Source organism: Peromyscus californicus, unplaced genomic scaffold (assembly GCF_007827085.1).
Source record: "Peromyscus californicus insignis strain IS unplaced genomic scaffold, ASM782708v3 Scaffold_8__1_contigs__length_139910024, whole genome shotgun sequence".
In the NCBI taxonomy this organism is placed as follows: domain Eukaryota; kingdom Metazoa; phylum Chordata; class Mammalia; order Rodentia; family Cricetidae; genus Peromyscus; species Peromyscus californicus.
In genome coordinates, this window is record NW_026294606.1 from 3,303,219 (window position 1) to 3,325,665 (window position 22,447).

Consider the following 22,447-nt stretch of genomic DNA (forward strand, 5'->3'; position numbering starts at 1 on the left):
CTAGAGGAGGAGTTTATTTGTCTTACAGTTCCAGAGAGATGAGTGTTCATCATGGCAGGGAAACACGCAGCAGGGCAGCAGGCAGCAGCAAGAGAGTACATGTCTTCAGTCTGCAAACAGGAAGTAAGGAGCCCGGTGAACTGGAAGAGGAGGAGGATTTCAGCATCAAAGCCTGCACACAGTGACACTACCTCCTAAACCTCCACACAAAGCACTACCAGCTGGCAGCTGGCGACCAAGTGTTCAAATACCAGAGCCTATGGCGGACATTCTCATTTAAAGCACCACAGTGCTTGATTATCATGCAGGAGGCCCTGAGTTTAATCGGCCGCAGTGTATAAATCAAGTATGGTGCTCCATGCCCACAGTCGCAGCATTCCAGAAATGGAGGCAGGAAAACAAGTTCAAGGTCATCCTTGGTTTTTTAGTAAGTTTGGGCTACATGAGACCCTGCCTCGAGGAAAAGAAACTTTCCCATCCTCCTCTACTGCTCTGAAGGGACCTTCCCCTACCTGTGCCAAGGAGGGTAATTAGAGATGAACTCGTATTGGAAAACTGCAACGCCCTCAAAGAACCAGTGCAGCATAGCTATCAGCAAATATAATATGTAAGGGGTGTCTTAGTTAGGATTTCTATTGCTGTGAAGGGACATCATGACCATGGCAACTCTTATAAAGGAAAACATTTAATTTTGGGACTGCTTACAGTTTCAGAGGTTTAGTCCATCACAGCGGGAGCATGGCAGCTAGGAGTACAGTACGGCAGCATGTAGGCAGACATGATGCTGGAGAAGGAGCTGCTACATGTTGATATGCAGGCAACAGGAAGTGGACTGTGACACTGGGAGCAGCTTGAGCATAGGAGAATGCAAAGCCCATCCCCACAGGGACACACATCCTCCAACAAGGCCACACCCACTTCATCCACACCTACCAATAGTGCTACTCCCTTTGGGGACCATTTTCTTTCAAACCACCACAAGAACTTCAGTGACAAGACAATTGATTAAAGGCTATAGAACAACACTGTTCAGAAGGACTAAAGACATAAAGGAGTGAAGTTTAAGAATGGTAAAAGGAAAAAACCAATATTGAAACAGGGCCATTAGGCTGCAGGGAACGAAGGGACTCAATAAAAAGGGAGAAGATTTGTGGAAGTTCTGGGTCTCACACAAATGCTTTGCTCCACGAGGTTTTCCCATCCTGCCGAAGTTCATCACTTCAAAATAAGAATAGGGTTGAAGTTCTCTAGTCCTGATAGAGAAGGAGAGCTATAGGGTTTAAGAGGTTGACAAGATATCCCCAAGGAAGCAGTTAGTGACTATATGTTTTCGTTGAGACTACTGTATGCATTTGAACAATTTACACTTTTAAAGGATGTTTTAAAATGTGTGTGTGTGTGTGTGTGTGTGTTTAAATGTATGTATGCCATATGTTGGGGGTGTCTTCAGAGACCATAAGAGAGCCTTGAATCTTCTGGAGATAAAATTGTTCAGCTGGCCCACCCTTTCAGAAAGCCGCCAAATACCTGCTCTTCCCCTGGAGCTGTTCAAGACCACACCTACACGGTATTTAAACTGCCTTCTTGAAAGTGACCCTGTGATTCTGTTCCCATCTCATCTCTGGGGGCCAAAAAGGTCACCTGAGAGTGCTTTGCCCATTAACCTGGTCTTTTATTTTTTAATTTGGCTTGATTTGGCTCTCTGTATTAGCAGAGAACCTTAATATTGGGGTACGGATGTTACACCTTTTTTTGAGAAAACCCCAGAGACCACCAAGGAGCTAGTTTCCAATGCAAGCACAAAACGGTCCTTTTATTGTCAGATTTGAACCTGAGCCACCACACGGCAGATGGAGGGAAATGTGGCAGTGGCAGCAGGCCCAGGGGTAGAGAGTTTTTATAGGGAAAAACCTCAAGCTGGGAATTACATTCTTTGGCATCTTGGGATTGGGTAGAAGGGATATGGGGCAAGGTGATTTTTGAAACAATTGGTCTAGACTTTTGGGGTAAAACCACATTTGAAACTATTGGGTTGGACTTTGGGTGGGGAACCATAACTTGCTGAGCAGGATTATCTGGACTACTCATCAGGATTATCTAGATATCTTCAAGGGCCACAAACCACAGACACAATGTCTGCAGCACCGTACTGCCCTGTATCTGTTCTAGCTGTCATGGCACCTTCCTAGAACTGAGTATAGCAGGTGGTCCAAGATGGTGGCCCTTCCCTAAGATGGAGTCTGTATTGCCTTCACAATGGAAACCTTTCAAAAATAGCTACAGTCAGTTGTGAGTCACCCAAAGTGGGTGCTGGGAATCAAATCTGGGTCCTACAGAAGAGCAGCAAGTGCTGTTACCCACTGAGCCATCTCTCCAGCCCTAATTTCACACTTTTAAAACCGTATTTTTATTTTATTTTTAAATTGTATACTAAGCCACATCGGACTCGGTCAGTTTCCTGAGTTTTACTCCTGTTGTCATTTTCCGTTCAAGATCACTGTGACATTGAGAATATGGCTCCTCTCCCTTTCTGAGGGTTCCACAATGCAGGCAAGGAAGCTTCTGGAAGGGATTTTGTAGAATAAATGAGTTGAGGAGACCTGGGTTCTACTTCTCAGTCTACCCTGTGCAAATGGTATGACAGTTCTTGATGCCAACCCCTCACTCATTTCTTTAAACAACAGAGGGGTAATATATACAAGTAAAGTAGTCTAAAACATGGAAGGTCCAAAGTCCACTGGTGTGTAATGTTCATCTGAATGGATTACCAGTTTATTTTTTTTTTACAATTTTATTTATTTATTTATTGTGGGTTTGAAAAAAAATGGACCCCAAAGGAAGTGGCACGATTAGGAGTTGTGGCCTTTTTGGAGTAGGTGTGGCCTTGTTGGAGGTAGTGTGTCACTGTGGAGGTGGGGTTTGAGGTCTCATATATGCTCAAGACACCACCCAGTGTTTCAGATCACTTTCAGTTGCCTGCTGATCAAGATGTAAGACCCTCAGCTCCAGCACTATGTCTGCCAGCATGCCTCCACATCCCACCATGATAATAATGGACTAAACCTCTGAAATGGTAAGCCACCTCATTACATGTTTTCCTTTATAAGAGGTGCCATGGTCATGATGTCTCTTCATAGCAATAGAAACCCAAACTAAGGCATTTATTGAGACAAGATTTCACTCTGTAGCACTGGCTATCCTAGAACTCACTATGTAGATGAAGCTGGTAAGGACATTGTAGAGACCTACCTGCCTCTGCTCCCCATGTGCTGGCATTACAGATGTGCTCCACCAGCTTATTTTTGAGATACATTACTTTTTTGAGCAATCTGAAGTTTCCAGAAACACTGAGCACGAGTTAAAAAGCTTCCTTTATATAACAATGGCACATGTGTGAAGTCCCCCACTCCCAGCATCTCCCACAGGAATGGAAACCTACCGTGACACATCATCACCAAGAGTCCACAGCTGATTTCAAGATCCCTGCTTGCTGTATACAGTAAATGTTGGCACAGATTCATAGCTTCAACTCACCATGGTAGTACCACAAAGTAGCTTCACAAATGTCCCAAATCCTCTGTATCTGCCTACTCAGCCCTCCCTCTCCCCAACCTTTGGAACCATCGATCTTATGACACAGTTTTGTTCTTCCACAATATCATATTGAAATCAAAGAATATATCATCTTCTTAACTTAGTAATGTGCTTTTAAAAGAATCCATCTTTTTTCAAGGCTTGATAGCTGTTTTCTATTGCTGAATAATATTCCACTTTTTGACTGAACTTGCTTCTCAGCTGATTTACCTACCACATCTTGGTTGCTTCTAAGTTTGGTAACTATGAATACAACTGCTAAAAGTATCCATGTGCTGACATGCATTTTGGATTTAGTTGAGTAAATAACAGAGAGCAGGTTGCTGGATCATATAGAAAGAGTGCGTTCAATTCTATAAGAAAGTACCCAAATGAGCCATCCTGTGTTCCATCAGAAAGGACGGAGACTTCCCATAGCCTCGCCAGCACTGCTGCTGTCTGTGTCTGGTACTAGCCATTCTAGTTGACATATATGGTGTTCTCTGGTTATTTAGTTGGTATTCCCTGATGGATTGTGGTGGGAACATCTTTCCATATGTCTGTTCACTACCTGTGTATCTTCTTTGGTGAGATGTCTGTCTTTCAGGACTTTGGCCCATTATGATCTCCTAAGGTGGATGGAGTTTCTTCTCAGGCTACAGGAGTGTTCTGTGAGAAAAAGTGTTCTACAATGTATCAATTACTTTTCTGTTGTTGTGATAAAATATCATGACCCACCACAGGTTTAAGCAAAGAGTCCAAAGGACTAACTGTCCCTGGTGGTAGGGGAGGTATGGGAATACGGACAGAAAGGTAGGAGATCACTTCTCAACCTTACATAGGAAACAGAAAGAACAAACTGGAAGTAGAGCCAGGCTCTGAACTCTCAAAAGTGGTCACACTGATGTCCTTTTTCCAGCAAGGCTCCATATCATAAAGGTTCCATAATCTCCCCAAACAACACCACCAACTGGGGACCAAGTTTTCAAATATATGAGCCTATGGGGGACATTTCTCATTCAGACCTCTACACATGGTCTAGACATGCTTGAGAAATTCTAAAATAAGTAACTCGGAGCTGGAAGGATGGCTTAGCAGTCAAGAACATCAGCTTCCAGAGGACCCGAGTTCCATTCCACAATGGGCAGCTCACAACCACCTGCACCTCCAGCTCCAAAGGCATCCAGCATCTTTGCTGCACATGCACAGGCTTTCTTCCCTGCCCTCGTTCCCTAGATATAACAAGATTGTTACACCTCATTCTCATTGCACAAGTAGTAGAATCAGTGTAGAAGGAGAGAACATGGGGTCCATGGGCTCTACACAAGTGACAGAGACTGGAGCATCCAGGACTTGAGTGTCCACAAGAGGCCCTGGAATCAAGGGATTGCTGAAGCTGCATTTATTTCTTTTGGCCTCCTCCCCGCTTCCTGTCTCCTTCCTTTTGCTTTTGATTAACCACATGTAAATTGAAAACGTAACAGTTCTATTTCCAGAGTGGATCTCAGTAGCACTAAATTAGATCTGCTGGCTTTGAAACTACACAGCAAGCTGCTTGAGAAGCCAGTGCAAAGGTACAAAGTTCATGGATTCTTTAAATTATGAACTGCAGCAATCTTTCCTGGTGGCCAATAGGTTGTACAGCTGCCAAGCAGCAGAGACAAATTTATTAAATGCATTATGTTTTGCTAGTGGAATATGCTATTTTGATCTCTGATTGCAACAGACTCAACAGCAAATGCTTGGCCATTCATACCCTGCTGGGAAAAAGCACATTGTAATGGTAAATAGTTTAGCTGGGTAGAATTTTCAGTATTCTTGAGGCAGGCTGGAGGTGACCAAATACTGTTAAAACCTACCTGGGGGGAAAGCAGTCCTCTCAACCAGAGCTCTATCGAGAAAGCACTGGGAGTTCCATACAAAAGTATAACCTAGGAACTGCAGCACCTGCACACCTGGAGTGAAAGGACACACAGGCCTGGAAGAGGTGGATTTCAGGCTTCCTAACTGGAACAATCACTTTTCAAAGAAGATGCAAATTGTACGGAACACTGACTCTCCACTTGAAATGAGTGAACTGCAAGAAAGCCTTAAAAAGATGCAGATGTTCTTCAGAGTGATGTTCCAGATGTTCTTGAAACTTTGAAACTGCTTGGTGCCTCAGAGCATAATGTCTTCTGTTTAACTGATTGAAGCAGCCTTAAAAATCTTCCCAGATGTGACTGAGAGGGTCATTAGAGAAACGGAAGAACTAATATTTCCTCAATATTTACAACAGATTTATTTAAATAACTGCACATAATTTATGTTGAGGGACAATGTCAAGAACAATCACACACACACACACACACACACACAAAAAAAAAACCATTTTATTGAAGTATGATTGTCTTGAAAAAAAAAGCTGTCCTCACCAATGTGACTGTCTTGAGGAGTTTGGGGACAAGAATGTACCCGTCAAACCATTACCACCACCAAGGCCACAAACACATTTTTAAAAAGTGTTTTATTGTGTTATTTAATGGAGTGTGTTTATCTTGAAGCAAGGCCATTAATGAAGTACCCGAAAACAACCCTGACACCACACAGCAAGGATGCTCATGAGTGAACACGCAAACACCTAAGACAGACCTGTTAATGGGCATTGGGGGATTTGCTTGACCTGTCAAGACTATAGGGTGCAGCCTAAGGAATCACATGTCGGTTGCTGGTGTTAGAAATGTCCGAACAATCCCTTAGGCTGCTGATGCCATGTTCCACAGTCCTGTCTCCCTGTGAGGCTTTCAAGCCAATGTCCTCAGGAGGGAAACATGTCCCTCAATCTGTGTGTGTGTTTGTGACAGTCTCATTTTGTAATCTAGGCCAGCCTCAAACTCACGATCCTCCTGCCTCAGCTTTTTGAGTGCTAGAATTACAGAGTGCACCAGCACACAGGATTTTAGAGGTCAATTTTATGAGCATTATTTATGTTTTGTTCCATGATGTGGAGACACGGTGACTGGATAGACATCAGTTTTCTAACTTCATCTTGTGCACTGCCACATTTTAACAGTCATGACTTCTGGGGTCTGAGCTTTCTCTATGTATACTCTCTCCAGAAAGATACTTGCTTCAGTATAGCAGGCAAAACCCAAGAGAAACCCATTCCAGACTGTGTTGACTGTGTGGCTCTGAGCCACACAGGCTGTGGCTTTTTTGGTTGAGCATCAACTGCCCTGTTATTGACTGAAGTAGTGGCATGACCTGGTGTCACATGGACAGATTCCCAATTTCCACAAGTGTTCAAAAATCAGTGGTCATTCTTCTTTGTGAACAACTAAAATGAAAAGAAGGGTTACTCTGAGGCATCCTTCTAGACCAGGAACGGCCACTTGGTCAAGGAACTCCTCAGTCTCACACTGGTGACACCCACATGTAAGGTGTTGCTCATAGCTTGGGTGAGGGTAAGATATCCTGACATCAGACGTATTATTAGGAACATACCTTATGTTCTTGCAGATATTTTGTATATATGGTGGGGGTTGCACATGCCACTGTGTGCATGTGGAAGTCAGTCCTGACTTCCGTCTTGCTTTTGACAAGTCTCCTTGTTGTTTGCTTCTGTGCACATCAGGAGAGCTGGCCCATCAACTTCTAGGGATGTTCTATCTACAGCAGGGACAACAGGACTGCAGATGTGTGCCACTGCACCCAGGTGTATGTAGGATCTGGGACTCAATCTCAGGTCTTCACGCTGACAGGGCAAGCCTTTACCCACCAAGTCATTGCCTAGCCCTGGAGGTAACATCTCTCAGGCAATAAGCATTCTAGGCTGCAGAGCCAGGGAAATGGGACCCAAGTTCTGTCTTGTAAAATACAAAATCACCTGCATCAGCAAGCTTTACAGCTCGTGTCTCTCCCTACCCTGGCACCCTCCTGCTGTGTCTGTCTCCAAGCTGGTGGAACTGGGGTATTTTTTTGCTCCCAGTCCTCCCCTAGTTCCAGGCTTGCCCAGCACTGAGTTTATTAGCTGCGTGTCTTACACTGTGTCAGCGGTCTGGACCATCCTGCTGTTTCAAGGCCTTCTGTGGACTTCCGGCTAAGCTTCGTCAGGGGAAAGAGCAGCAGGCAGGCTGGGGCTCCTGTTCTACTCCAGCAGCACACAGCCGCCATCTTCTCTTTTTCTTTCCTTTAAAAATTTTCTTCTGACGAGGTCTCATGTAGCCCATATTAGCCTTGCACTCACTGTCTATTGGAGACTAACTTTGACATAATCTTCCTCCCTATACTAGGATTATAGGCATGTACCACCATAAGTGGTTTTACGTAATGCTAAGTGTGAAACCTATGACCTTCTGTAAGATAGGCCAGCACTCTGCCAACTGAACTACATACCCAGCCCATCTTGTCCTTTCTTTAATGATCTAGAAGCTCCCTTAAGACCTTAAACAAGGGTGAGCATCTTTTGTGAAAGTTACCAGAGATTTGGGGCTGCATGAATACCACTGAAGCCTGCCTTAATGCTTGAGAGTGACCACCAAGTACATTCTAGTCCCGGTGTTTAGCTCCAGAAGGTGCATAGACATTTTAAAGCCACACACACACACACACACACACACACACACACACACACACACACACACACACTACCCATTTTTGGCTTAACTGGTTGTAGCTGTTCCGTGAGCTCCTTGAATCTGGGCAAGCCACCTTTTCATCTTAACCCTTTGCTGTCACTTTGATGGAAAGAGGCCACGGTTCAGTGTCTCACCTCTGCCTATAATTTTACATAAAGTTTGTCACATCCAATAAATCCTGTCAGAGTTCTCAGGGGGCTTAGAAATGGCTGCCCAAGCATTACCTTTCTGTTTTACAGCTTGCTGTCAGGAGTGGATTCAAGGCTTGCCTTTTGACTCACACCTGCCCTGAGACATTTAGGGGTTGATCTCTGAGCCACCCACTTTCCCCCAGGATCTCCTTTGGAGTCCCATCTTTATTCCATCTACCTCCATTAGCTCATGCTCTGAACTTTCAAAAACCTTCAAGAAGTTGAAACAAGGAAACAAAACCTGGTCATGATTTTGAGGGAGTTGCACAGATCCTCAGGGCCTATGCTGTCTGTGCAGGAAACCACAGTACCTTAGATCTCAGTTCTGTCCTGTGCAAACAGGGGCAAGTTGCTGCAGTTACACAAACCTTATTTTCTCCTTGGGAAAATGGGTTTGACGATGCTACCTGCCTCCCAGGCTGTTGCTGTTGCCTAATGTCTGTGGTCTGGTGACTAATTATGTTTACTGTTTGGTTTTCAATATCATGCTCACTAAAACTATCAGGGAGTGACTACTATGATATTATAGAGATATGACTAGGGTAAAAATAACCCTTGAAATTGCAGGGTATTACTCTGTGTGTGTGTGTGTGTGTGTGTGTGTGTGCGCGCGCGCGCGCGCGCGCTGCAAACACATATAAGTGCATATACTACACATCTGGAAGCCAGAGACAGAAATTGGGTATCTTCCTCAATCACTCTCCACCTTGGTTTTTGTTTTTTAATATTTATTTACTTTTATGCGTGAATGTTTTGCCTACAGATATACATGCTCACCACATGCTTGTACAGTGCCTGTGGCAGTCAGAAAAAAATGTCAAATCCCCTGGAACTGGATCACTTAGATGCTGGGAACTGAACTTAAGTTCTCTGTAAGAGTGGCAAGGGCTCTTGATGGCTGAACCACTTATCCACCAACACATTTTTGTTTGTTTTTGAGTTGTTGTTGTTGTTGCTTTTAATGTGTATGAGTGGTTTGCCAGAATGTGTGTACACCATATGTGTGTGCAGTATCTGAGGATGCCAGAAGAGGGCACTGGAGTCCCCAGAATTGAAGTTGCATATGCTTATGAGCTGTCATGCAGGGCCTGAGACTTGATCCCAGGTTCTCTGTAAGAGTAGCATAAGGTCTTAACTGTTGAGATACTTTAACTTGGTTGATGTTTTTATTTTTTACATCTATCTATCTATCTATCTATCTATCTATCTATCTATCTATCTATCTATCATCTATCTACCATCTATTTTGTGAGGAGGGGTGTGAGAGCATAAATGTGAAGGTCAGAGAGACAATTTGCAGAGATCAATTCTCTTCTACCATGCAGTTGGTCCCACAGATCAAACTCAGGTCATTAGGCTTGGTTGCAAGCATTTTTATCTACTGAGATATCTTGCTGGCCACACACATTTTTTTGGAGACAGGGTCTCTAACTGAAGCTTGGTGACTCACAAGACTGGCCAGCAAGCCCCAAAGATCAGTGTTGATCTGAGTGTCTCCACCTCGCAGCGCTGGGATCACAGACACAGGGTACCTTGCTGGCATCTTAAGTGGGTTCTGGGTATCTGAACTCAGGTTCTCAGGCTTGCACAGACTGAGCTACTTTCCAGCCCCCAGTGTTGAACCAGAGCTAACTTTGCCCTTTGCCTGCAGTTATTGTGACCCCTGGAGGAGGGCTCAGCACAGACTACAACGTGAAGGTCTAGAGGAAGGAAAACAACAAAGAAAGAACAATTTATGAGTTCAAATCCAGCCCTTAACAAAAACAGAACAGTACAGATTTGTCAATTACTCTGTGTTCTAAGAGGAAAAACTAAATTTGAAAGAAAGGATGAAACATCCCAGGAGCGCTTCAAGATGAAGGGTAGCCTGTGACTGCTCCTTTGAAGTCAGGTTGAAATTAGTCTATTCCCTACCAAGAACTGAAGGCACAGTTCACAGTGTATATTTAATTTTTGTTAAAAATATGTAGCTAAGAGAGAGCCAAGGAAATATTTTCATTTAAGAGATGCCAACTCTGATGTTGTCTTCTGTGTGGGAAGAAAGTACTGTGTTTTCATTCTTGCCAATCAATAACCAAAACCCAGTCTCAATACACATCCCGGTTCAATGATTAGAAGGTCATCTGTGTTGTAGGGAGATTAACTTACCTCCCCAGTCTCTCTCCCAGCCTCCTTCCTGTCTTTCTTTCTGTCAGGCATTGAACCTAGGGCCTTGTTAAGCACACTACTACAGAACTGCCCCCCAGCACAAGATGAATGGTGTGATGTGGCCAAAGTCCTCAAAGATTTTTCCCTCCATAGTCAATGTGTTCATTTCACTGACGGATGACTGAGAACTTGTTTTCACTGTCCTGTCAAAATTTCAGTTTAAGCCCCATTCCTCTTGTTTGGATTTGAACATAAACTAGACCCCTGATCAGCCTTCTCTCACGGTGTTAGAAGCTGAGGTGTGTGCGGGAGGGGCATGCTACATGCAAGGCTCACCTGAACACAAATTTGGAATCAGATAGATCAGGTTCCCAGCCAGTGCGGTCCTCTGGTTTTCCAAGCCCCAGTCTCCTCATTTGTAAAATGGGGTTCATAATGATACCTATCTATGGTGACTTGAATGAGAAGGCCTCCCATTGGCTCGTGTATTTGCCCGCTTAGTCCCCAGTTGATGAACTGTTGGAAAGGATTGGGAGATGTGGCTATCTGGGGTAAGTGTGTTCTTGTTGTGGGGGGTGTTGCTGGAGGTGGGTTTTAAGGTTTCAAAAGCCCACAGCCAGGCTCAAACTCTCTCTCTGCCTGCTGCCTGTGGACCAGGACGTAAAGCTCTCAGCTACTTCTTCAGCACCACGCCTGCCTGCCAGCTGCCATGATCTCAGCCATGATGATAACAGAGTAACCTCCCAGACTATAAGCAAGCCCCCAATTAAATGCTTTCTTTTTATAAAAGTTGCCTTGGTCATGGCGTCTCTTCACAGCAATAGAATGGTGACTAAGACACTATCTCATTGAGTTTTTGTGAAAATTTGAGGTCATGTACAGATTATGAGTTCATGGGGGAGGGCATAGAACTTTCAGGCTGCCTAAATGGGAGTCTTGACTTCATCATGTGCAGGGACTCGCTTAGTCCTGGTATAGTTTGGGGGTGGGGGGCGGGGAGCAGGGGCCAAGCCAGGGCTGAAGGAGGATCCTGAATGGAGGCAAGAACACCCAGGACACTGTGTCAGAGGACAGCTCATTTACTAGGAGTGGGAAGGGGAAGTTATACCACAGGAAGAATGGCTAGTTAGATCCATGTGGTGGTATATTATTGGTTGGGGCAAGAACATTGAGGGTGCTTCGTTTGCATACTTAAGAGCAGCAGGGGTGAGGGAAAGGAACCTTATAAGGTAAGATAGAAAAGAAAAGAAGTTTAGCCTGGGATATTTCAGCAGTCAGATAAACAGCAACCAGTCCTTGTAGCCATGAAGACACATGAGCTTATCAGTTGCTACATGGGGTCTGTTGGTGCCTGAGCAAGACAGGGGAGCAGCCAAACTTCTGCTTTTCTCAGGATGAGAAAACCCAGGGTTCAATCCTTCTTAGCATCAGGCCAGCCCCACAACCATATAATTTTAAAATATGTACTTTTTAAATTTTCAGATTATTTGTTTTATTTTTATGTGGAAGAGTGTTTGTCTGCATGTATGTCTGTGTACTACATGCATACCTAGTACCTTGCAGAAGTTGGAAGAAGGCATAGAGTCCCCTGGAATTGCAGTTGTAGAGAATTCCACAATTCAATTCCATGTTGGTGCTGGGAATTGAACCCAGATCCTCTTAACCACAGAGCCATCTCTCCAGCCCTGCTACTGGGAATATTATGGCCAGCATCTCTGCCTACAGAATGAGAATTCAAACAGTTTCTGAATCCTGACCTATCTTGCTAGTGGAGATGATTAAAAGGAATACTTCAGAACAACAGCTTGGCTAACACAACTTGACTTCTGCTGATAAAGATAATTTTCTCTTGGTTTTGTGAGGAACCCATGACTTTTAGATTTTTACCACAGGGATGATTTTCAACCTTTTAGCTTTCCTTGATTTCTCTTTGCTTTGGACACTTGTGAAGTTCTCTGTACCTCCCCTAAGCATTCCTCCCATGAAATAGCTCATTCTATGTGTCGTATTGGTTGTGCTACAGTACCCCACTAGTCAACCAAACACTGACGAAGGCGTTGTCATGAAGGTATGTGTAGTGAAGCTAACATCTATAATCAGCTCACTTATGTACAGACTCCCTGGACGATGTGGGTGTGCCATTTCTACCCATGTGAAGGCAGCAAGAACAAATCCTGCAGTGAGTTGGTAAAGAGAGATTTGGCCTCAGAACCTCGCCATTCACTTCTGGTGTTTCCAGACCACTGGCCTGCCCTATAAAGGACACTCCCTAGCCTCTGCCATTCACTAGCCAGTTACTTAAAATTAATCATAAATGCCCTTTTTACCATTGCCTTTTTTGTGTGGAATCTCATTTATTATGTCTACTTTCCCATTTAAAAATTACTGTGTGTATGTGAAAATGTATGTTTGCATGTGTACATGAGAGCAGGGGTCAACCTCAGGTGTCTTCTCAATCACTCTCCACATCATCATCATCGTCACCACCACCACCACCATCATAGTCATTGTCATCATCATCATCACCAGGGACAGGGTCTGTCACTGAACCTAGAGTTTGCAGTTCACTTAGTCTGGACTAGCTGGCCAATAAAACCCAGGGATCCTCCTGTCTCTGCCTCCTCAGTGATGAGATGGCAGTGCTCAGGCACCCTCAGCCTTATGTGGGTGCTGGAGATCCACACTCCGGTCCCCATGCTTGTGGGGCAAGTGCTTTGCCAAGTCGGCCATCTTCCTAACCCTACATACTTTCCAACTAGGAAAAAAACTATACGAAAATTTTGAGCATCTGTATCATTTCCCGCCAGGATGAAAGTTGCTAGAAGGCAATAGGTATCATGAAGACCATTATGTACGTTCCAGTTAACTCTGGGCTGTGTCTGTTTCATGGTGGAACCTGGGTCCACATTTGGACAGTGCAGGTAAATTCCCCCACAGGGTTTGTAACATATTTAAATTAGTTGCTAATGCTGAAAACAGGACTATTTCTCACAAAAATTTTGGAATTGACTATATTTTATAATATCAGTTTTGTAGATTTGGAAACACGGGACTCTTTCCAGAAGCTGTTACCCTGACATAGTAGACAATGTTCAGTGTTCAAGTGTTTGCTACAATGGGGATCAGACCCAGGGACATGTGCTTGCTAGGAATTTCCATTATTGGTATGGAAATATCTTTCCTTTCTGGTTTCCTTTTCCTTTTAAAATTTAATTATTTGTGTCTTAGTTAGGGTTTTTATTGCTGTGAAGAGACATCATGACCAAGCAACTCTTATAAGGGAAACATTTAATTGGGGTGGCAGCTTACAGCTCAGAGGTTCAGTTCCATTGTCATCATGATGGGGAGGATGGTAACAGGCAGACAAGGTTAGCATCCAGTTTGTGGACATCTGTCTATTTCTGCCTCCCTCCAGGCTTGAGATTCAAGGTTTGGGCAACCACAACCAACATCCCCCTTCCCCTCCCTCTGTCTCTTTTTCCTCCCACTCTCTTTAAAGAATTAAAACTTTATTATAAAGAACTTGCAAATTAAAAAAATGCACACTGAGATTAGCCAGATTCAATGACCCTAAATTTTAATGAACTTCTGTACAGTTATAATAGCCATTCTTTCTCATAAATACCTGAGATAATTATTATTCCTAAGGAGGAAGGTTAATTTATGCTATTGCACATACTCTACTACTAAGCTATGTCTCCAGACCTGGTTTTTTTCTTATGGTTGTGGTAGCCCAATTTGAGGTCCCAATTGATATCTGTCTATCTGTCCATCCATTCATTCATGTATCCATTCACTCATCTATTCATCTATTTACTCATCTTCTTTCTGTATGTATATATATATATATATATATATATATATAACATATATATGTTATATGTATATATTTAAATAAAATAATTGAGTTACTTATGACCTCAATATTTAATTTGCTGTGGTTCAGAATTAATGTCTTGCAAAGGTTCATGTTGGTATTGACTTCTTGGTCACCAACCTAGAGCACCTTCTAACCTTAGAAGCTGAAACCAGAAGGAGGAATTAGGTCATTGGGGGCATGTCCTTGAAGCAGTGTTGGGACTAGGACCTCTCTCCTTGTTTTGTTGAGGTGGGCACCTTCCTCATCTGCTTCCCCACTAGTGTCTGCAGCACGACTGATAACAGATCAAAACTTCAGCAATGTGTGGAAGCCAGGAAGAAAAAGAAACCTAGCCTCAGGCTAGGCTTTTGTTGCAGTGTTAGGAGCTAACTGACACACATCCTTAAATTATCTACAACTCTGCACTATTTTAATTCCAGAGGGAGGGAAGAAGGAAGGCAATATATGGATTTAAAGCTCTAGCAATGGGAGGTTATGGGACAGTGTTGGCACGTCGTCCAAATAAAACCAAGGCTTTGTCCCAAACAGAGATGTGTTTTTTGGGCAATTAAACAGGATGCTCCGTGTTCAGTGCCCCAGCAGCCACTTGTCTGTCCAATGGGCTTGCTACTTCTGTCTTCCTTGCCTTGCCCCATCCTGCTTAATGCCATCATTCTGGAACCTGTCCTGATTGATTTCAAATTAGAACCAGACTGAATTAACCTCCCCAAATGGAATTGCTATAGTCTGGTTTCCATTATTATCCACACTTATTCTGAGTGTAGATTCTTCATGAAAGCCTTTGGCTGCTGCAATTTCAGGCCCGTGTGCAACCTAGGGTCAAGTGTTGGTTCCATCATTGCGAGTGTCTGTACGGTAATGGAGAAACTGTCAAAGGGATTTCTCCCAGCATCCTCCCAAGTAACGTACAGGAAAATTCAGGGAACTAGGGACATCCAACTGGGCAACACTTTTAAATAGTATTATTTTGTTTTAAATTGGCAAATGGCTGTTGTGTATATGTATGGAATATAGTATGGTTATGAGAGAAATGGAATTGAGGGAAACTGTTCTTGGTTATTCCCTGCAGGAGAGAGGAGGGTCCCTCTGCCCTCTGAGGGTTTCATAACTGAGTTTATGAAGTAAACTGACAACAGACAAAAAGAGAACAGTTATACAAATACAGTCTATCTGTGGAGACATCACAGGAAGAAAAGTAGTTCATTCAAAATTCAGTGAGATTTAGGAGCTTTTGTGCCCTTGGGGACATGAGGAGAATTGGAACAATGTGGCACCTCAAGAATAGCCAGTGACTTCCAGGAAAGAGGGAAGGCTCCCCAGAAGAGATGCTCCAGGTGTGGTTTATTTTTACTTTTTATTTATTTATTTATTTATTTTTGGTTTTTGGAGACAGGGTTTCTCTGTGTAGCTTTGCGACTTTCCTGGAACTCTGTAGACCAGGCTGGCCTCGAACTCACAGAGATCTGCCTGCCTCTGCTCCCGAGTGCTGGGATTAAAGGCGTGCGCCACCACCGCCCAGCTTGCTGCTACACCCTTGAATGTGAGGCAGCTTTGGTTACCTGCACAAGATCTTCAAGGGGAGGGGTCATGGGCTCCACCCCTTCTGGAGGATTTATAGACACTTAACATTAGTGGGGGGCAGATATTTTCTTTGGGTAGCCACTGGTATGAAGCCCATATTTCCATAAACAAGCTCAATAAAGTCATTGTGCCACAAAGTAAACAAAAATAAGTAAATAGATAAATAAATGACAGGAAAGTAGAAGGACAAGTTGGGAAGAAGAGAAGGGATTATTAGGAGTAGGAGGACAGGGGCAAGAGAAGGTAAAGTGTGTGTATGAATACTGAAACACATTATGGCTACTCAGGAAGCAGAGGCAGGTGGATCTCTGTGAGTTCAAGACCAGTCAGGTCGACATAGTGAGTTCCCGGCCAGTCAGGATCACATGGTAAAACCCTATCTGAAAATTCAAAATTTAAATTAAATTAAAAAATAAAAACCAGATATACATTAAAAATAAAAACCAGATATACATTAAAAAATAAAAACCAGATATATATGAAATGTCATGATGAAACCCATTATAGTATATAATTAATATGGGCTGAAGAGATGGTCATTTTTGACAAATGTGGCTGGGTAAGCTGCTGACTAGCACTCCTCTTGGTTGCCCTGGTTGAAGCGTACCTGAGGAGGAGGCTAATGACGGCAAGCTCCGTTTAGAGTCTGTCTTTGGGTAGAGCAAATAAGCCTGTGTTTGTTGTTCGCCAAGCAATGTCAGCTAAAAATCAAATGCAGGGATGACTTTGCAGTGCACACTTGCAGTCCCAGCCCAGAATGGTTGAAGGAGGGGACCAAATTTTCATGAGCTGGTTCTCTCGTTCTTGGGAGTGTTACAGCTCTGAAGGGAGAGGTATCCTGACTTGTCAGGAAGTCAGGCTATACCTGAAGCTGGGGTGCAGCGGGGGATGGTCTCCCCACAGGATATAGCAATCCTGCTCCTCTCCTAGAGAGAGCTGTTACAGCTGAGCTTTGCTCTACTTCCCACTCCCACTTAACGGGGCTTCCCAGCAGAGTTCTGACCAAGATGTTGTTTCTTCTGCTTCACTCTGCTAAAGAGGAAACCCCTGCAGAAATGTAGCAATCTCCTCCTGCTCTAGCAAAAAGTTGTTACGTTTTTCTGCTCTGCCTTGCTCAGCCCCCCTAAGAGAACGTCTCAGCAAGGTTTTTTTCTGCTCAGCCCCCCTAAGAGAACGTCTCAGCAAGGTTCTTCTGTTCTTCTGTTCTGCCAGCAGATGAACACCTTCACCCAAGACTCTTTTGAGAAAGATACTTATTTGAGAAGGAGGAATCCAGGAGAGTGGCTGCCTCTGCCAGCGTGGGAAAGCACAGCCAACAACTGGACAGGCAGAGGGGCTTGTATAGGGTTTCTTAGGGGTGGAGTTCCTCCAGGGAGAAGATTTTCTGCTAAGGGATTGGTTAGCTTTCCTGCTCAGGGATTGGTTAGTTTTATTGGTCAGGGGCAGAGTTGGCTCTGATTTCGGGGCCAAACTGTGTTTCTTTCACTGGCCCTTTTTATTTTTAGATTTTTGGCTTTAGTTTTAGGGCCAGGGCACATTTCTTTCATTGACTCTGATTCTAGGGACAAAGTGTGTTTCTTTGGCTCTGGTTTCAGGGTCAGGGTGTATTTCTTTGGTTCTGTGTTCCAGGCTAAAGTGTTTCTTTCATTGGATCAGGTCCCAGGGTCAGGGTGTGTTTCTTTCACTAGCTCTGGTGGGTTTTGTAGCTAGAGTTTTCCTGCCTGGCCCACAGTCAGGACAAATCTCTCTCACCTGCCAGCCCCACAGCTGCTCAGACCCGACCAAGTAAACACAGAGACTTATATTGCTTACAAACTGTATGGCCGTGGCAGGCTTCTTGCTAACTTTTCTTACAGCTTAAATTAATCCATTTCTATAAATCTATACCTTGCCACATGGCTCGTGGCTTACCGGCATCTTCACATGCTGTTTGTCATCGTGGCGGCTGGCAGTGTCTCTCTGACTCAGCCTTCCACTTCCCAGCTTTATTCTCCTCCTTGTCCCGCCTATACTTCCTGCCTGGCCACTGGCCAATCAGTGATTTATTTATTGACCAATCAGTGACACACTTGACATACAGACCATCCCACAGCAGGGTTTCTTTGGCTGGCCCCTTTTCCCTACAGTTCTACCCTGTGTGGGTCCAGGGAACTGAAGTTGGGTTGCTAGGCTTGGCATTAAGCATCTTGAGCCATTGAGCCATGTTGCCTGCCCCTTGAAAGGCAAGATGCAAAGTAAAACATAATTAAGGTAAAATGTGTTTTTGTTTTGTTTTTTTCTTTATGTCTTAGGTTTCTGTTGCTATGAAGAGACACCATGGCCATGGCAACTCTTATAAAGGAAAATATTTAATTGGGGCTGGCTTATAGTTTTAGAGGTTTAGTACATTATCATCATGGTGGGACATGGCAATGTGCAGGCAGACATGGTACACAAGAAGGAGCTGAGAGTTCTATATCTTGATCCTCAGGCAACAGAATGTAAACTGAGTACCATACTGGGCATGGCTGGAGCATATGAGACCTCAAAGCCTGCCCCTACAGGGACATACTTCCTCCATACCTACTCGAAAAAGGCCACACCTCCTAATAGTGTCACTCCCAATGGGCCAAGCACTCAAATACATGACTCTAAAGGGGCCATACCTATTCAAACCACCACACTTTACATTTTTTTCTCTTTACATATTTTTTTTTTTTTTTTTTTTTTTTTTTTTTTTTTTTTTTTTTGGTTTTTCGAGACAGGGTTTCTCTGTGTAGCTTTGCGCCTTTCCTGGAACTCGCTTTGGAGACCAGGCTGGCCTCGAACTCACAGAGATCCTCCTGGCTCTGCCTCCCGAGTGCTGGGATTAAAGGCGTGCGCCACCACCGCCCGGCTCTCTTTACATATTTTACATCTATTTTTTAGCACATTAGGGTAATGTTTTTCTAACTGTTTGGCTCGATCTTATATTGAGTGGTCTCAGTTGATCTTTACTCACGGATGAATGTGCTGGCAACTTCATCAGGACTGCAGTCAGGAAGCAGACACAGATAGAGCAGCTGTCTAGGGATAGCACGCACCTGGTCTGAGCCCTCTTCTTCCTGGCCTCAGGCCAGGGGGGCCTGATATCAGGGGCCTAGCACCTCAATGTGCAATGATGCTTCTCCCTGTGTTTGGGCTGCCAGTCATGGTGAAAACCAAACTAACCAATAACCTTGAGATAGCATGGGTATTCAGGCAATAAACCTGTGGCATTTAAATTAAATATCAAATAGTGGTGAGGCAATAAACATTGATCTTCTCTTAGACCAGTTGTGTTTCTGTGGCATTGTCAAATTTGAAGATGACAAATTTTGTGTATCTTTGTAGATTATCCCTCATGACCAGAGAGCTCTGAATATACTTACATGGGCCCAATTGCATGTCATCAAAATGACCTCAGGATTTAGAGCTAAAGTTGGTTAGGAAAGTGTTCAGTGTTTTTGTTGAACTCACAAGAGTCACAGAAAACATTTGGATTCAAATAAAATAAAGCTGAAAGTGTTGCTAACTTTAAATTGTGTCTAAACAGGGATTTGGTCTGCTTCTGCAGAACTGACAAATCCAGACAGGAAGGACAATACCATCTCCTGGGCTTGGTGTTGTGATTGCTGCTGTTTGGGGTTTGCATTTATTTGGAACCCGGGCCTCTAGCACGCATTTGGCAAGAGTCTACCACTGAACTGTAGCTTGAGTTTTCCTGCCTGGCCCACAGTCAGGACAAATCTCTCTCACCTGCCAGTCCCACAGCCGCTCAGACCCGACCAAGTAAACACAGAGACTTATATTGGTTACAAACTATATGGCTGTGGCAGGCTTCTTGCTAACTGTTCTTACAGCTTAAATTAATCCATTTCTATAAATCTATACCTTGCCACATGGCTCTTGGCTTACTGGCATCTTCACATGCTGTTTCTCATCGTGGTGGCTGGCAGTGTCTCTCCGACTCAGCCTTCCACTTCCCAGAATTCTCCTCTCTCCTTGTCCCACCTACTTCCTGCCTGGTCACTGGCCAATCAGTGTTTTATTTATTGACCAATCAGCAACACATTTGACATACAGACCATCCCACAGCACTGAACTACAACCTTAGCCTGTTTTCCAAGTCAGATAGCTGTCCTTTAGGGGTGAGACAAGAGATCCAAAGGCAGCCAGGAAACAAAGGAATTCACTACTGTTTGTAGACATCAGAGGATGGATATCTCTGAGCTTAGCCGATATCGTCCTTGGCGTCTGTGGTCTAACTCAGTTCACTACTTGATCCATGTCCATGAGCTCTCTCTCTCTCTCTCTCTCTCTCTCTCTCTCTCTCTCTCTCTCTCTCTCTCTCTCTCTGTGTGTGTGTGTGTGTGTGTGTGTGTGTGTGTGTGTGTGTGTCAGGGTATGCTAGGAATGGAGCCCAGGCATTCACACACACTAAGTGAGGACTCTAACACTTCTCCACTGTAAACTTGACCTGAAATGGTAGAACATTCTACAACAGTCAGAAGCCAGACTTTTGATCATACTGTGCAGGCTGGTCTGACTTTCCACAAACAAATTTCTGCTTTGCGGTGTAGGAGATACTGCATACAGCCATGATCCTGCTTGAGTCTTTTCCAAGATGCAGACTTGACTGGTCCTGTCTGGTGGGCTGGAGACAGGTCCATGAGAAGGGAATCATCTGAGCAGTTTTCCATAGAGCCTGTTTGTGTTGTTGAAGGGGAGGAAGGGAAGGGATGTTGGGTCTCCATTGGCTAGCTGGCCTTGATGCTGGCACACACTCAGCTTCCTTCAGCTCTGGGTGGCTTGATGTAGCCCAATCAGCAATGCTTTCTTCCAACCTTCAGCGTCAGTCACTGAGGCCAGTATCCTGAAGAGATTTGGGCTCTCCTCTCGTGGCTGGAGCCAGAAAGGGCAAGGTTGACTTGATGGAGAAGAGAAGGATCAGAGAGGAGGAGCATGCTAGTGTACACAGGTGCACCCTTCAGGAGTGTGACTCAAGGTCAGGTGTGAGGTACTGCAGGAGGCAACATGGTCATAACTGTGCCATTTTCTGTGTTCTGGAACAAATAACTCAAGAGACTGTGTCACCCCACCTGCACACTTAGCGTGTGGCAGGTGGCTTCCCCGAGGTCGCCTGGAGGAATACGCAGTAGCAGCTGGATGCTACCTTAGCTAGCCCAGCATCCTTGGGGAGGAGGGGACTCCACACGGCCTTGTTTGAGTGAATGTGCTTGTTTTTGAGGCAAGGTCTCTGTAGCTCAGGCAGGTCTGGGACTCATGTTACCCCCTGCCCTTATTTCTGAAGTGTGGGGATTACAAGGATGCCACCATGTGAGGCTCCAGGGAAGTTTTTGATTCACAGAAAGATTCTTAGAAATCTTGCACAGGAGTGCATAAACAAACTAGGGTTCAGGTTTTCATACAGGGAATGTTTTTGGCCGGAAATCTGTAGAAGTTATTTTTCAGACATGCACGTGACACTCAGAGAGGTGTTGTTTGGGGAATACCTTGTAATTAGATCCAAACCCTCACCAAGTAGCAACACAGGACTGTAATTTCGGTGTCAACGCCACGCATGGTCTGAATCATATTCCAGTTTGTGTTTTCTTCAAGGTTTACCTTACAAAAGGCAAAACTTCCATTGGTTGTCCAAAATAGTCATCTGAATCTGCTGGAAGGAAAAGCCAGTTTGTGGGTCAAGTAGGGAGACTCAGTCTAGAGGTTCCTATCCTCACCTAGTCACCTGACTAACCCCTTTTCTGTAAGAGAAAGGGGTTAAATCCAGGGAAGTTTCTGAAGGAGTGGTTGGCAACATATTCTTGGGATGTTGGGGTTGGGGTGAAAGGGAGGGAGGTTTTTGCCAGGTGATGAACTTTGCTCCATTACTCCTGCTTCCTTTTAGCTCTGCCTGCTTTCAAAGGACCTGCTACATTTCTATGTCTGGAACTTATATGGGGAAAATTTGGTATGTTTTTAGAAAATGAAAATGTCTCTATTGTTTTTCCTGATTTCAGCTTTCTGGTTCCAAATATTCATAAAACATAGAAATTATAAAATAAAAGTCACTCACAAGCATTATCTCTCAGCAACATCCATGGCCTCCACCTCCTTGTTGTATGTGAGTGTCCACACAGTTTCCGTGGAAACGTACTCACATTTATTTTTACTGCTGCATCTCCAGAAGTCTTACATACCATCATGCTTGTTCCCTCGCAGGTTATATCCATGCTTTTCCATGTCAATGTAAAATCTATTCATGTTAAAACACAGATTTCCATCGTCTTTTTCAGTGGCTTTTCCACATTCTCTCAGATGGGTTAGTCATTTAAAGGCTTGTTCCCTGGTAAAGGACATTGAATTTGCTTCTATTATGTGAGAACAGAACCAAACTGACTATCTTTGCAGAACCACCTTTGCATCCACATATGTCCTCACTATTACTTGCCCTTTAA

The 22,447-nt window shown here is 44.1% G+C and overlaps 1 long non-coding RNA gene across 1 annotated transcript; it reads right to left on the reverse strand.

The window, feature by feature from the left end:
- Window positions 1–18,865: 18,865 nt before the first annotated feature.
- On the reverse strand, window positions 18,866–22,329 carry LOC128104402 (uncharacterized). Its single transcript, XR_008215986.1, has 2 exons — window positions 22,066–22,329; window positions 18,866–21,663 (listed from the first exon to the last, which is right to left on the reverse strand). It is a non-coding gene; the product is annotated as an uncharacterized LOC128104402 (long non-coding RNA).
- Between the last annotated feature and the right edge of the window lie 118 nt (window positions 22,330–22,447).